The sequence below is a fragment of the Phyllobates terribilis genome, unplaced genomic scaffold, assembly GCF_046119375.1.
Source record: "Phyllobates terribilis strain yellow unplaced genomic scaffold, ASM4611937v1 Scaffold_23__1_contigs__length_19252631, whole genome shotgun sequence".
NCBI classification, from domain to species: Eukaryota; Metazoa; Chordata; class Amphibia; order Anura; family Dendrobatidae; genus Phyllobates; species Phyllobates terribilis.
This window is the reverse complement of record NW_027362783.1, coordinates 4,651,208-4,668,561: the sequence shown is the minus strand read 5'-3', so window position 1 is coordinate 4,668,561 and position 17,354 is coordinate 4,651,208.

The following is a 17,354-nucleotide window of genomic DNA, read 5'->3' as shown; positions in this document are numbered from 1 at the left end:
AACTGTCTTGTTAAGCTACTGCGACCTCCACTGCTCTTCCAAGGGGCATTTAAACCGTCTTGTTTAGCTACTGCGACCTGCACGTCTCTTCCAAGGGGCATTTAAACCGTCTTGTTAAGCTACTGCGACCTGCACGTCTCTTCCAAGGGGCATTTAAACTGTCTTGTTAAGCCACTGCGACCTTCACCTCTCTTCCAAGGGGTATTTAAACCGTCTTATTAGCTACTGCGACCTGCATGTCTCATCCAAGGGGCATTTAAACTCTCTTGTTAAGCTCCTGCGACCTCCACCACTCTTCCAATGGGCATTTGAACCGTCTTGTTAAACTACAGCGACCTGCACGTAACTTTCAAGGGGCATTTAAACTGTCTTGTTAAGCTACTGCAACCTCCACCGCTCTTCCAAGGGGCATTTAAACCGTCTTGTTAAGCTACTGCCACCTGCACATCTCTTACAAGTGGCATTTAAACCGTCTTGTTAAGCTACTGCGACCTGCACGTCTCTACCAAGGGGCATTTAAACTGTCCTGTTAAGCTACTGCGACCTCCATCTCTCTTCCAAGGGGCATTTAAAGCATCTTATTAAGCTACTGCGACCTGCACATCTTTTCCAAGGGGCATTTAAACTGTCTTATTATGCTACTGCGACCTGCATGTCTCTTCCAAGGGGCATTTAAACTGTCTTATTATGCTACTGCGACCTGCATATCTCTTCCAAGGGGCATTTAAACTGTCTTTTTAAGCTACTGCGATCTGCACTTCTCTTCCAAGGGGCATTCAAACCATCTTGGTAAGCTTCTGCGACCTGCAAGCCTATTCCAAGGGGCATTTAAACCCTCTTGTTAAGCTGCTGCGACTTGCACGTCTCTGCCAAGGGGGATTTAAACCGTCTTGTTAAACTACTGAGACCTGCACGTCTCTTCCAAGGGGCATTTAAACCATCTTGTTAAGCTACTGCGACCTGCTCGTCTATTCCAAGGGGCATTTAAACCATCTTGTTAAGCTTCTGCGACCTGCACGTCTCTTCCAAGGCGCATTTAAACTGTCTTGTTAAGCTAGTGCGACCTGCATGTCTTTTCCAAGGTGCATTTAAACCGTCTTGTTAAGCTACTGCGACTTGCATGTCTCTTCCAAGGGGCATTTAAACCGTCTTGTTAAGCTGCTTCGACATGCATGTTTCTTCCAAGTGGCATTTAAACTGTCTTGTTAAGCTACTGCGACCTCCACCACTCTTTCAAGGGGCATTTAAACTGTCTTGTTAAGCTACTGCGACCTGCACGTCTCTTCCAAGGGGCATTTAAATCGTCTTGGTAAGCTACTGCGACCTGCAAGCCTCTTCCAATGGGCATTTAAACCCTCTTGTTAAGCTACTGCGACCTGCATGTCTCTTCCAAGGGGCATTTAAACTGTCTTCTTAAGCTATTGCGACCTCCACCGCTCTTCCAAGGGGCATTTAAACCATCTTGTTAAGCTACTGCGACCTGCACGTCCCTTCCAAGGGGCATTTAAACTGTCTTATTTAGCTTCTGCGACCTGCACGTCTCTACTAAGGGGCATTTAAACAGTCTTGTTAAGCTACTGCGACTTGCACTTCTCTTCCAAGGGGCATTTAAACCGTCTTCTTAAGCTACTGTAACCTCCACCACTTTTCCAAGAGGCATTTAAACCGTTTTGTTAAGCTACTGCGACCTCCACCGCACTACCAAGGTGCTTTTAAAACGCTTTGTTAAGCTACTGCGACCTGCATGTCTCTTCCAAGGGGCATTTAAACCGTCTTGTTAAGCTACTGCGACCTCCACGTCTCTTCCAAGGGGCATTTAAACTGTCTTGTTAAGCTGCTGTGACCTGCATGTCTCTACCAAGGGGCATTTAAACCATCTTGTTAAGCTACTGCGACCTCCACCGCACTTCCAAGGGGCATTTAAACCGTCTTGTTAAGCTGCTGCGACCTGCACGTCTCTTTCAAGGGGCATATAAACTGTCTTGTTAAGCTACTGCGACCTCCACCTCTCTTCCAAGGGGTATTTAAACTGTGTTATTAAGCTACTGCGACCTGCATGTCTCATCCAAGGGGCATTTAAACTCTCTTGTTAAGCTCCTGCGACCTCCACCACTCTTCCAATGGGCATTTGAACCGTCTTGTTAAACTACTGCGACCTGCACGTAACTTTCAAGGGGCATTTAAACAGTCTTGTCAAGCTACTGCGACCTCCACCGTTCTTCCAAGGGACATTTAAACCGTCTTGTTAAGCTACTGCGACCTGCACGTCTCTTCCAAGTGGCATTTAAACCATCTTGTTAAGCTACTGCGACCTGCACGTCCCTTCCAAGGGGCATTTAAACTGTCCTGTTAAGCTACTGCGACCTCCACCTCTCTTCCAAGGGGCATTTAAACCATCTTATTAAGCTACTGCGACCTGCACATCTCTTCCAAGGGGCATTTCAATTGTCTTATTATGCTACTGCGACCTGCATGTCTCTTCCAAGGGGCATTTAAACTGTCTTATTATGCTACTGCGACCTGCATGTCTCTTCCAAGGGGCATTTAAACTGTCTTGGTAAGCTACTGCGACCTGCACGTCTCTTCCAAGGGGCATTCAAACAGTCTTGGAAAGCTTCTGCGACCTGCAAGCCTATTCCAAGGGGCATTTAAAACCTCTTGTTAAGCTGCTGCGACCTGCACGTCTCTGCCAAGGGGGATTTAAACCGTCTTGTTAAGCTACTGAGACTTGCACGTCTTTTCCAAGGGGCATTTAAACCATCTTGTTAAGCTACTGCGACCTGCTCGTCTATTCCAAGGGGCATTTAAACCGTCTTGTTAAGCTTCTGCGACCTGCACGTCTCTTCCAAGGCGCATTTAAACCGTCTTTTTAAGCTACTGCGACTTGCATGTCTCTTCCAAGGGGCATTTAAACTTTCTTGTTAAGCTACTGTAACCTCCACCACTTTTCCAAAGGGCATTTAAACTGTCTTGTTAAGCTACTGCTAAATGCACGTCTCTTCCAAGGGGCATTTAAACTGTCTTGTTAAGCTACTGCGACCTGCGCTTCTCTTCCAAGGGGCATTTAAACCGTCTTGTTAAGCTACCGCGACCTGCACGTCTCTTTCAAGGGGCATTCAAACTGTCTTGTTAAGCTACTGCGACCTCCACCGCTCTTCCAAGGGGCATTTAAACCGTCTTGTTAAACTACTGCGACCTGAACGTCTCGTCCAAGGGGCATTTAAACCGTCTTGGTAAGCTACTGCGACCTGCAAGCCTATTCCAAGGGGGCATTTAAACCCTCTTGTTAAGCTACTGCGACCTGCACGTCTCTTCCAAGGGGAATTTAAACCGTCTTGTTAAGCTACTGCGACCTGCACGTCTCTTCCAAGGGCCATTTAAACCATCTTGTTAATCTACTGCGACCTGCATGTCTCTTCCAGGGGGCATTTAAACCGTCTTGTTAAGCCACTGCGGCCTGCACGTCTCTTCCAAGGGGCATTTAAACCATCTTTTTAAGCTGCTGCGAACTGCATGTCTCTTCCAAGGGTCATTTAAACCATCTTGATAAGCTACTGTGACCTCCACGTCTCTTCCAAGGGGCATTTAAAGAATATTGTTAAGATACTGCGACCTGCACGTCTGTTCCAAAGGGCATTTAAACTGTCTTGGTAAGCTACTGCGACCTCCACCGCTCTTCCAAGGGGCATTTAAACAATATTGTTAAGCTATTGCGACCTGCATGTCTCTTCCAAGGGGCATTTAAACTGTCTTGTTAAGCTACTGTGACCTCCACCGCTCTTCCAAGGGGCATTTAAACCATCTTGTTAAGCTACTGCGACATGCACCGCTCTTCGAAGGGGCATTTAAACCATCTTGTTAAGCCTCTGCGAACTGCACGTCTCTTCCAAGGGGCATTTAAACCGTCTTTTTAAGCTGCTGCGACCTGCATGTCTCTTCCAAAGAGCACTTAAACCATCTTGTTAAGCTACTGCGACCTGCGCATCTCTTCCAAGGGGCATTTAAACCGTCTTGTTAAGCTACTGTAACTTGCACGTCTCTTATAAGGGGCATTTAAACCGTCTTGTTAAGCTACTGCGACCGGCACGTCTCTTCCAAGGGGCATGTAAACCGTCTTGTTAAGCCTCTGCGACCTGCACGTCTTTTCCTAGGGTCATTTAAACAGTCTTGTTAAGCTGCTTCGACCTGCAAGTTTCTTCCAATTGGCATTTAAACTGTTTTGTTAAGCTACTGCGACCTCCACCGCTCTTCCAAGGGACATTTAAACTGTCTTGTTAAGCTACTGAGACCTGCACCTCTCTTCCAAGGGGCATTTAAATCATCTTCGTAAGCTACTGCGACCTGCAAGCCTCTTCTAAGGGGCATTTAAACCCTCTTGTTAAGCTACTGCGACCTGCACGTCTCTTCCAAGGGGCATTTAAACTGTCTTCTTAAGCTACTACGACCTCCACCGCTCTTCCAAGGGGCATTTAAACCATCTTGTTAAGCTACTGCGACATGCACGTCTCTTCCAAGGGGCATTTAAACTGTCTTGTTTAGCTTCTGCGACCTGCACTTCTCTTCTAAGGGGCAATTAAACAGTCTTGTAAAGCTACTGCGACTTGCACATCTCTTCCAAGTGGCATTTAAACCGTCTTCTTAAGCTACTGTAACCTCGACCACTTTTCCAAGGGGCATTTAAACCGTCTTGTTAAGCTACTGCGACCTGCACGTCTCTTCCAAGGGGCATTTAAAACGCTTTGTTAAGCTACTGCGACCTGCATGATTCTTCCAAGGGACATTTAAACAGTCTTGTTAAGCTACTGCGACATGCACGTCTCTTCCAAGGGGCATTTAAACTGTCTTGTTAAGCTTCTGCGACCTCCACCGCACTTCCAAGGGGCATTTAAACCGTCTTGTTAAGCTACTGCGACCTGCACATCTCTGTCAAGGGGCATTTAAACTGTCTTGTTAAGCTACTGCGACCTCCACCTCTCTTCCAAGGGGCATTTAAACCGTCTTGTTAACCTACTGCGACCTGCACGTCTCTTCCAAGTGGCATTTAAACTGTCTTGTTAAGCTACTGCGACCTGCACGTCTCTTCCAAGGGGCATTTAAACTGTCTTGTTAAGCTACTGCGACCTCCACCTCTCTTCCAAGGGGCATTTAAACCGTCTTATTAAGCTACTGCGACCTGCACGTCTCTTCCAAGGGGCATTTAAACTGTATTGTTAAGCTACTGCGACCTGCAAGTCTATTCTAAGGTGCATTTAAACCATCTTGTTAAGCTACTGCGACCTGCACATCTCTGCCAAGGGGCATCTAAACCGTCTTGTTAAGCTATTGCGACCTGCACATCTCTTCCAAGGGAAATTTAAACCGTCTTGTTAAGATACTGCGACCTGCACGTCTCTTCCAAGGGGCATTTAAACAGTCTTGTTAAGATACTGCGACCTGCACGTCTCTTCCAAGGGGCATTTGAAACATCTTGTTAAGCTACTGTTACCTGCATGTCTCTTCCAAGGGACATTTAAAACGTCTTATTAAGCTACTGCGACCTGCACGTCTCTTCCAAGGGGCATTTAAACTGTGTTGTTAAGCTACTGCGACCTGCATGTCTCTTCCAAGGGGCATTTAAACCCTCTTGTTATGCTACTGCGACCTGCACTTCTCTTCCAAGGCGCAATTAAACCTTCTTTTTAAGCTCCTGCGACTTGCACGTCTCTTCCAAGGGGCTTTTAAACCGTCTTGTTAAGCTACTGCGACCTGCATGTCCCTTCCAAGGGGCATTTAAACCGTCTTGTTAAGCTACTGCGACCTGCATGTCTATTCCAAGGGACATTTAAACCTTCGTGTTAAGCTACTGCGACCTCCACCGCTTTTCCAAGGGGCATTTAAACCGTTTTTTTATGCTACTGCGACCTGCACTTCTCTTCCAAGGCGCATTTAAACCTTCTTTTTAAGCTCCTGCGACCTGCACGTCTTTTCCTAGGGGCATTTAAACAGTCTTGTTAAGCTGCTTCGACATGCATGTTTTTTCCAAGTGCCATTTAAACTGTCTTGTTAAGCTAGTGCAACCTGCACGTTTCTTCCAAGGTGCATTTAAACCGTCTTGTTAAGCTACTGCGACCTGCATGTCTCTTCCAAGGGGCATTTAAACCGTCTTGTTAAGCTGCTTCGACATGCATGTTTCTTCCAAGTGGCATTTAAACTGTCTTGTTAAGCTACTGCGACCTCCACCGCTCTTTCAAGGGGCATTTAAACTGTCCTGTTAAGCTACTGCGACCTGCACGTCTCTTCTAAGGGGCATTTAAATCGTCTTGGTAAGCTACTGCGACCTGCAAGCCTCTTCCAATGGGCATTTAAAGCCTCTTGTTAAGCTACTGCGACCTGCATGTCTCTTCCAAGGGGCATTTAAACTGTCTTCTTAAGCTACTGCGACCTCCACCGCTCTTCCAAGGGGCATTTAAACCATCTTGTTAAGCTACTGCGACCTGCACGTCTCTTCCAAGGGGCATTTAAACTGTCTTGTTTAGCTTCTGCGACCTGCACGTCTCTTCTAAGGGGCATTTAAACTGTCTTCTTAAGCTACTGTAACCTCCACCACTTTTCCAAGGGGCATTTAAATCGTCTTGTTAAGCTACTGCGACCTCCACCGCACTACCAAGGGGCTTTTAAAACGCTTTGTTAAGCTACTGCGACCTGCATGTCTCTTCCAAGGGGCATTTAAACCGTCTTGTTAAGCTACTGCGACCTCCACGTCTCTTCCAAGGGGCATTTAAACTGTCTTGTTAAGCTGCTGTGACCTGCATGTCTCTTCCAAGTGGCATTTAAACCATCTTGTTAAGCTACTGCGACCTCCACCGCACTTCCAAGGGGCATTTAAACCGTCTTGTTAAGCTGCTGCGACCTGCACGTCTCTTTCAAGGTGCATTTAAACTGTCTTGTTAAGCTACTGCGACCTCCACCGCTCTTCCAAGGGGCATTTAAACCATCTTGTTTAGCTACTGCGACCTGCACGTCTCTTCCAAGGGGCATTTAAACAGTCTTGTTAAGCTACTGCGACCTGCACGTCTCTTCCAAGAGGCATTTAAACTGTCTTGTTAAGCCACTGCGACCTCCACCTCTCTTCCAAGGGGTATTTAAACCGTCTTATTAGCTACTGCGACCTGCATGTCTCATCCAAGGGGCATTTAAACTCTCTTGTTAAGCTCCTGCGACCTCCACCACTCTTCCAATGGGCATTTGAACCGTCTTGTTAAACTACTGCGACCTGCACGTAACTTTCAAGGGGCATTTAAACTGTCTTGTTAAGCTACTGCAACCTCCACCGCTCTTCCAAGGGGCATTTAAACCGTCTTGTTAAGCTACTGCGACCTGCACATCTCTTCCAAGTGGCATTTAAACCGTCTTGTTAAGCTACTGCGACCTGCACGTCTCTTCCAAGGGGCATTTAAACTGTCCTGTTAAGCTACTGCGACCTCCACCTCTCTTCCAAGGGGCATTTAAAGCATCTTATTAAGCTACTGCGACCTGCACATCTCTTCCAAGGGGCATTTAAACTGTCTTATTATGCTACAGCGACCTGCATGTCTCTTCCAAGGGGCATTTAAACTGTCTTATTATGCTACTGCGACCTGCATGTCTCTTCCAAGGGGCATTTAAACTGTCTTGGTAAGATACTGCGACCTGCACGTCTCTTCCAAGGGGCATTCAAACCGTCTTGGTAAGCTTCTGCGACCTGAAAGCCTATTCCAAGGGGCATTTAAACCCTCTTGTTAAGCTGCTGCGACTTGCACGTCTCTGCCAAGGGGGATTTAAACCTTCTTGTTAAGCTACTGAGACCTGCACGTCTCTTCCAAGGGGCATTTAAACCATCTTGTTAAGCTACTGCGACCTGCTCGCCTATTCCAAGGGGCATTTAAACCATCTTGTTAAGCTTCTGCGACCTGCACGTCTCTTCCAAGGCGCATTTAAACCGTCTTTTTAAGCTTCTGCGACTTGCATGTCTCTTCAAAGGGGCATTTAAACTTTCTTGTTAAGCTACTGTAACCTCCACCACTTTTCCAAAGGGCATTTAAACTGTCTTGTTAAGCTACTGCTAACTGCACGTCTCTTCCAAGGGGCATTTAAACTGTCTTTTTAAGCTACTGCGACCTGCGCGTCTCTTCCAAGGGCCATTTAAACCATCTTGTTAAGCCACTGCTACCTGCACGTCTCTTCCAAGGGGATTTAAACCATCTTGTTAAGCTGCTGCGACCTGCATGTCTCTTCCAAGGGGCATTTAAACTGTCTTGTTAAGCTACTGCGACCTGCACGTCTCTTTCAAGGGGTATTCAAACTGTCTTGTTAAGCTACTGCGACCTCCACCGCTCTTCCAAGGGGCATTTAAACCGTCTTGTTAAGCTACTGCGACCTGCACGTCTCGTCCAAGGGGCATTTAAACCGTCTTGGTAAGCTACTGCGACCTGCAAGCCTATTCCAAGGGGGCATTTAAACCCTCTTGTTAAGCTACTGCGACCTGCACGTCTCTTCCAAGGGCCATTTAAACCATCTTGTTAAGCTACTGTTACCTGCTCGTCTCTTCCAAGGGGCATTTAAACCATCTTGTTAAGCTACTGCGACCTGCACGTCTCTTCCAAGGCGCATTTATACCGTCTTTTTAAGCTACTGCGAACTGCATGTCTCTTCTAAGGGGCATTTAAACTGTCTTTTAAGCTACTGTAACCACGACCACTTTTACAAGGGGCATTTAAACCGTCTTGTTAAGCTACTGCGACTTGCAGGTTTCTTCCAAGGGGCATTTAAACCATCTTGTTAAGCTACTGCGACCTGCATGTCTCTTCCAGGGGGCATTTAAACCGTCTTGTTAAGCCACTGCGGCCTGCACGTCTCTTCCAAGGGGCATTTAAACCATCTTTTTAAGCTGCTGCGAACTGCATGTCTCTTCAAAGGGGCATTTAAACCATCTTGCTAAGCTACTGCGACCTCCACGTCTCTTCCAAGGGGCATTTAAACAATATTGTTAAGATACTGCGACCTGCACGTCTCTTCCAAGGGGCATTTAAACTGTCTTGGTTAGCTACTGCGACCTGCAAGCCTGTTTCAAGGGGCATTTAAACCATCTTGCTAAGTTACTGCGACCTCCACGTCTCTTCCAAGGGGCAATTAAACAATATTGTTAAGCTATTGCGACCTGCATGTCTCTTCCAAGGGGCATTTAAACTGTGTTGTTAAGCTACTGCGACCTCCACCGCTCTTCCAAGGGGCATTTAAACCATCTTGTTAAGCTACTGCGACATGCACCACTCTTCCAAGGGGCATTTAAACCATCTTGTTAAGCCTCTGCGACCTGCACGTCTCTTCCAAGGGGCATTTAAACCGTATTTTTAAGCTGCTGCGACCTGCATGTCTCTTCCAAAGAGCACTTAAACCATCTTGTTAAGCTACTGCGACCTGCGCATCTCTTCCAAGGGGCATTTAAACCGTCTTGTTAAGCTACTGTAACTTGCACGTCTCTTATAAGGGGCATTTAAACCGTCTTGTTAAGCTACTGTAACCTCCACCACTTTTCCACGGGGCATTTAAACCGTCTTGTTAAGCTACTGCGACCTGCATGTTTCTTCAATGCGGCATTTAAACTGTCTTGTTTAGCTTCTGCGACCTGCACGTCTCTTCTAAGGGGCAATTAAACAGTCTTGTAAAGCTACTGCGACTTGCACATCTCTTCCAAGAGGCATTTAAACCGTCTTCTTAAGCTACTGTAACCTCCACCACTTTTCCAAGGGGCATTTAAACCGTCTTGTTAAGCTACTGCGACCTGCACGTCTCTTCCAAGGGGCATTTAAAACGCTTTGTTAAGCTACTGCGACCTGCATGTCTCTTCCAAGGGACATTTAAACAGTCTTGTTAAGCTACTGCGACCTCCACGTCTCTTCCAAGGGGCATTTAAACCGTCTTGTTAAGCTGCTGCGACCTTCATTTCTCTTCCAAGGTGCATTTAAACCATCTTGTTAAGCTACTGCGACCTCCACCGCACTTCCAAGAGTCATTTAATCCGTCTTGTTAAGCTTCTGCGACCTGCACGTCTCTTCTAAGGGGCATTTAAACAGTCTTTTTAAGCTACTGCGACTTGCACGTCTCTTCCAAGGGACATTTAAACCGTCTTCTTAAGCTACTGTAACCTCCACCGCTCTTCCAAGGGGCATTTAAACCGTCTTGTTAAGCTACTGCGACCTGCACGTCTCTTCCAAGGGGCATTTAAATCGTCTTGGTAAGCTACTGCGTCCTGCATGCCTATTCCAAGGGGCATTTAAACACTCTTGTTAAGCTACTGCGACCTGCACGTCTCTTCCAAGGGGGATTTAAACCGTCTTGTTAAGCTACTGCGACCTGCACATCTCTTCTAAGGGGCATTTAAACCGTCTTGTTAAGCTACTGCGACCTGATCGTCTCTTCCAAGGCGCATTTAAACCGTCTTTTTAAGCTACTGCGACTTGCAAGTCTCTTCCTAGGGGCATTTAAACCATCTTGTTAAGCTCCTGTAAGCTCCACCACTTTTCCAAGGGGCATTTAAACCGTCTTGTTAAGCTACTGCGACCTGCACGTCTCTTCCAAGGGGCATTTAAACCTTCTTGTTAAGCTACTGCGACCTGCACGTCTCTTCCAAGGGGCAATTAAACCGTCTTGGTAAGCTTCTACGACCTGCAAGTCTCTTCCAAGGGGCATTTACACCCTCTTGTTAAGCTACTGCGACCTGCACGTCTCTTCCAAGGGGGATTTAAACTGTCTTTTTAAGCTACTGCGACCTACACGTCTCTTCCAAGGGGCATTTAAACCATCTTTGTAAGCTACTGTAACCTGCTCGTCTCTTCCAAGGGGCATTTAAACCGTCTTGTTAAGCTACTGCAACCTGCACGTCTCTTCAAAGGGGCATTTAAACCATCTTGGTAAGCTACTGCTAATTGCAAGACTCTTCCAAGGGTCATTTAAACACTCTTGTTAAGCTACTGCGACCTGCACGTCTCTTCCAAGGGGGATTTAAATTGTCTTGTTAAGCCTCTGCGACTTGCACGTCTCTTACAAGCGGCATTTAAACAATCTTGGTAAGCTACTGCGACCTGCACGTCTCTTCCAAGGGGCATTTAAACCGTCTTTTTAAGCTACTGCGACTTGCACGTCTCTTCCAAGGGACATTTAAACGGTCTTGTTAAGCTACTGTGACCTGCAGTCTCCTCCATGGGGCATTTAAACCCTCTTGTTACGCTGCTGCGACCTGCATGTCTCTACCAAGGGACATTTAAACCGTCTTGTTAAGCTACTGCGACCTGCACGTCTCTTCCAAGGGGCATTTAAACCGTCTTGTTAAGCTACTGCGACCTGCACGTCTCTTCCAAGGGCCATTTAAACCATCTTGTTAAGCTACTGTTACCTGCTCGTCTCTTCCAAGGGGCATTTAAACCGTCTTGTTAAGCTACTGCGACCTGCACGTCTCTTCCAAGGCGCATTTATACCGTCTTTTTAAGCTACTGCGAACTGCATGTCTCTTCTAAGGGGCATTTAAACTGTCTTTTAAGCTACTGTAACCACGACCACTTTTACAAGGGGCATTTAAACCGTCTTGTTAAGCTACTGCGACCTGCAGGTTTCTTCCAAGGGGCATTTAAACCATCTTGTTAAGCTACTGCGACCTGCATGTCTCTTCCAGGGGGCATTTAAACCTTCTTGTTAAGCCACTGCGGCCTGCACGTCTCTTCCAAGGGGCATTTATACCATCTTTTTAAGCTGCTGCGAACTGCATGTCTCTTCAAAGGGGCATTTAAACCATCTTGCTAAGCTACTGCGACCTCCACGTCTCTTCCAAGGGGCATTTAAACAATATTGTTAAGATACTGCGACCTGCACGTCTCTTCCAAGGGGCATTTAAACTGTCTTGGTTAGCTACTGCGACCTGCAAGCCTGTTTCAAGGGGCATTTAAACCATCTTGCTAAGTTACTGCGACCTCCACGTCTCTTCCAAGGGGCAATTAAACAATATTGTTAAGCTATTGCGACCTGCATGTCTCTTCCAAGGGGCATTTAAACTGTGTTGTTAAGCTACTGCGACCTCCACCGCTCTTCCAAGGGGCATTTAAACCATCTTGTTAAGCTACTGCGACATGCACCACTCTTCCAAGGGGCATTTAAACCATCTTGTTAAGCCTCTGCGACCTGCACGTCTCTTCCAAGGGGCATTTATACCGTATTTTTAAGCTGCTGCGACCTGCATGTCTCTTCCAAAGAGCACTTAAACCATCTTGTTAAGCTACTGCGACCTGCGCATCTCTTCCAAGGGGCATTTAAACCGTCTTGTTAAGCTACTGTAACTTGCACGTCTCTTATAAGGGGCATTTAAACCGTCTTGTTAAGCTACTGTAACCTCCACCACTTTTCCACGGGGCATTTAAACCGTCTTGTTAAGCTACTGCGACCTGCATGTTTCTTCAATGCGGCATTTAAACTGTCTTGTTTAGCTTCTGCGACCTGCACGTCTCTTCTAAGGGGCAATTAAACAGTCTTGTAAAGCTACTGCGACTTGCACATCTCTTCCAAGAGGCATTTAAACCGTCTTCTTAAGCTACTGTAACCTCCACCACTTTTCCAAGGGGCATTTAAACCGTCTTGTTAAGCTACTGCGACCTGCACGTCTCTTCCAAGGGGCATTTAAAACGCTTTGTTAAGCTACTGCGACCTGCATGTCTCTTCCAAGGGACATTTAAACAGTCTTGTTAAGCTACTGCGACCTCCACGTCTCTTCCAAGGGGCATTTAAACCGTCTTGTTAAGCTGCTGCGACCTTCATTTCTCTTCCAAGGTGCATTTAAACCATCTTGTTAAGCTACTGCGACCTCCACCGCACTTCCAAGAGTCATTTAATCCGTCTTGTTAAGCTTCTGCGACCTGCACGTCTCTTCTAAGGGGCATTTAAACAGTCTTTTTAAGCTACTGCGACTTGCACGTCTCTTCCAAGGGACATTTAAACCGTCTTCTTAAGCTACTGTAACCTCCACCGCTCTTCCAAGGGGCATTTAAACCGTCTTGTTAAGCTACTGCGACCTGCACGTCTCTTCCAAGGGGCATTTAAATCGTCTTGGTAAGCTACTGCGTCCTGCATGCCTATTCCAAGGGGCATTTAAACACTCTTGTTAAGCTACTGCGACCTGCACGTCTCTTCCAAGGGGGATTTAAACCGTCTTGTTAAGCTACTGCGACCTGCACGTCTCTTCTAAGGGGCATTTAAACCGTCTTGTTAAGCTACTGCGACCTGATCGTCTCTTCCAAGGCGCATTTAAACCGTCTTTTTAAGCTACTGCGACTTGCAAGTCTCTTCCTAGGGGCATTTAAACCATCTTGTTAAGCTCCTGTAAGCTCCACCACTTTTCCAAGGGGCATTTAAACCGTCTTGTTAAGCTACTGCGACCTGCACGTCTCTTCCAAGGGGCATTTAAACCTTCTTGTTAAGCTACTGCGACCTGCACGTCTCTTCCAAGGGGCAATTAAACCGTCTTGGTAAGCTTCTACGACCTGCAAGTCTCTTCCAAGGGGCATTTACACCCTCTTGTTAAGCTACTGCGACCTGCACGTCTCTTCCAAGGGGGATTTAAACCATCTTGGTAAGCTACTGCTAATTGCAAGACTCTTCCAAGGGTCATTTAAACACTCTTGTTAAGCTACTGCGACCTGCACGTCTCTTCCAAGGGGGATTTAAATTGTCTTGTTAAGCCTCTGCGACTTGCACGTCTCTTACAAGCGGCATTTAAACAATCTTGGTAAGCTACTGCGAACTGCACGTCTCTTCCAAGGGGCATTTAAACCGTCTTTTTAAGCTACTGCGACTTGCACGTCTCTTCCAAGGGACATTTAAACGGTCTTGTTAAGCTACTGTGACCTGCAGTCTCCTCCATGGGGCATTTAAACCGTCTTGTTATGCTGCTGCGACCTGCATGTCTCTACCAAGGGACATTTAAACCGTCTTGTTAAGCTACTGCGACCTGCACGTCTCTTCCAAGGGGCATTTAAACCGTCTTGTTAAGCTACTGCGACCTGCAAGTCTCTTCCAAGGGGGATTTAAACAGTCTTGTTAAGCTGCTGCGACCTGCATGTCTCTTCCAAGGGGCATTTAAACAGTCTTGTTAAGCTGCTGCGACCTGCATGTCTCTTCCAAGGGGCATTTAAACTGTCTAGTTAAGCTACTGCGACCTGCACGTCTCTTTCAAGGGGCATTTAAACTGTCTTGATAAGCTACTGCGACCTGCACGTCTCTTCCAAGGGGCATTTAAACCATGTTGTTAAGCTACTGCGACCTGCTAGTCTATTCCAAGGGGCATTTAAACCATCTTGTTAAGCTACTGCGACCTGCACGTTTCTTCCAAGGCGCATTTAAACAGTCTTTTTAAACTACTGCGACCTGCACGTCTCTTCCAAGGGGCATTTAAACTGTCTTGTTAAGCTACTGTAACCTCCACCACTTTTCCAAGGGGCATTTAAACTGTCTTGGTAAGCTAATGCGACCTGCAAGCCTATTCCAAGGGGCATTTAAACACTCTTGTTAAGCTACTGCGACCTGCACTTCTCTTCCAAGGGGCATTTAAACCGTCTTGTTAAGATACTGCGACCTGATCGTCTCTTCCAAGGCGCATTTAAACCGTCTTTTTAAGCTACTGCGACTTGCACGTCTCTTCCTAGGGGCATTTAAACCCTTGTTAAGCTCCTGTAAGCTCCACCACTTTTCCAAGGGGCATTTAAACCATCTTGTTAAGCTACTGAGACCTGCACGTCTCTTCCAAGGGGCATTTAAACCTTCTTGTTAAGCTACTGCGACCTGCACGTCTCTTCCAAGGGGCAATTAAACCGTCTTGGTAAGCTTCTACGACCTGCAAGTCTCTTCCAAGGGGCATTTACACTCTCTTGTTAAGCTTCTGCGACCTGCACGTCTCTTCCAAGGGGGATTTAAATTGTCTTGTTAAGCTACTGCGACCTACACGTCTCTTCCAAGGGGCATTTAAACCATCTTTGTAAGCTACTGTGACCTGCTCGTCTCTTCCAAGGGGCATTTAAACCGTCTTGTTAAGCTACTGCGACCTGCACGTCTCTTCAAAGGGGCATTTAAACCATCTTGGTAAGCTACTGCTAACTGCAAGACTCTTCCAAGGGTCATTTAAACACTCTTGTTAAGCTACTGCGACCTGCACGTCTCTTCCAAGGGGGATTTAAACTGTCTTGTTAAGCCTCTGCGACTTGCACGTCTCTTACAAGCGGCATTTAAACAATCTTGGTAAGCTACTGCGACCTGCACGTCTCTTCCAAGGCGCATTTAAACCGTCTTTTTAAGCTACTGCGACTTGCACGTCTCTTCCAAGGGACATTTAAACGGTCTTGTTAAGCTACTGTGACCTGCACGTCTCCTCCATGGGGCATTTAAACCGTCTTGTTACGCTCCTGCGACCTGCATGTCTCTACCAAGGGACATTTAAACCGTCTTGTTAAGCTACTGCGACCTGCACGTCTCTTCCAAGGGGCATTTAAACCGTCTTGTTAAGCTACTGCGACCTGCAAGTCTCTTCCAAGGGGCATTTAAACAGTCTTGTTAAGCTGCTGCGACCTGCATGTCTCTTCCAAGGGGCATTTAAACAGTCTTGTTAAGCTGCTGCGACCTGCATGTCTCTTCCAAGGGGCATTTAAACTGTCTAGTTAAGCTACTGCGACCTGCACGTCTCTTTCAAGGGGCATTTAAACTGTCTTGATAAGCTACTGCGACCTGCACGTCTCTTCCAAGGGGCATTTAAACCATGTTGCTAAGATACTGCGACCTGCTAGTCTATTCCAAGGGGCATTTAAACCGTCTTGTTAAGCTACTGCGACCTGCACATCTCTTCCAAGGCGCATTTAAACAGTCTTTTTAAACTACTGCGAACTGCACGTCTCTTCCAAGGGGCATTTAAACTGTCTTGTTAAGCTACTGTAACCTCCACCACTTTTCCAAGGGGCATTTAAACTGTCTTGGTAAGCTACTGCGACCTGCACGTCTCTTCCAAAGCGCATTTAAACCGTCTTTTTAAGCTAGTGCGACTTGCACGTCTCTTCCAAGGGACATTTAAACGGTCTTGTTAAGCTACTGTGACCTGCACGTCTCCTCCATGGGGCATTTAAATCGTCTTGTTACGCTGCTGCGACCTGCATGTCTCTACCAAGGGACATTTAAACCGTCTTGTTAAGCTACTGCGACCTGCACGTCTCTTCCAAGGGGCATTTAAACTGTCTTGGTAGCTACTGCGACCTGCAAGCCTCTTCCAAGGGGCATTTAAACCTTCTTTTTAAGCTACTGCGACCTCCACCGCTCTTCCAAGGGCCACTTAAACTGTCTTGTTAAGCTCCTGCGACCTGCAAGCCTCTTCCAAGGGGCATTTAAACAGTCTTGTTAAGCTGCTGCGACCTGCATGTCTCTTCCAAGGGGCATTTAAGCTGTCTTGTTATGCTACTGCGACCTCCACCGCTCTTCCAAGGGGCATTTAAACTGTCTTATTAAGGTACTGCGACCTGCTCGTCTCTTGCAAGGGGCATTTAAACCATCTTGTTAAGCTACTGCGACCTGCATGTCTCTTCCAAGGGGCATTTAACCGTCTTGTTAAGCTACTGTAACCTCCACCACTTTTCCAAGTGGCATTTAAACCGTCTTGCTAAGCTACTCCGAGCTGCACTTCTCTTCCAAGGCGCGTTTAAACCGTCTTTTTAATCTACTGCGACTTGCACGTCTCTTCCAAGGGACATTTAAACCGTCTTGTTAAGCTACTGCGACATGCACGTCTCTTCCAAGGGGCATTTAAACAGTCTTGTTAAGCTGCTGCGACCTGCATGTGTCTTCCAAGGGGCATTTAAACTGTCTTGTTAAGCTACTGAGACCTCCACGGCTCTTCCAAGGGGCATTTAAAATGTCTTGTTAAGCTACTGTGACCTGCACGTCTCTTCCAAGGGGCATTTAAACCATCTTGTTAAGCTACTGTGACCTGCTCGTCTCTTCCAAGGGGCATTTAAACCGTCTTTTTAAGCTACTGCGACATGCACGTCTCTTACAAGGCGCATTTAAACCGACTTTTTAAGCTACTGCGACTTGCACGTCTCTTCCAAGGGTCATTTAAACCGTCTTGTTAAGCTACTGCGACCTGCAAGTCTCTTCCAAGGGGCATTTAAACATTCTTGTTAAGCTGCTGCGACCTGCATGTCTCTTCCAAGGGGCATTTAAACTGTCTTGTTAAGCTACTGCGACATCCACCGCTCTTTCAAGGGGCATTTAAACTATCTTGATAAGCTACTGTGACATGCACGTCTCTTCCACGGGGC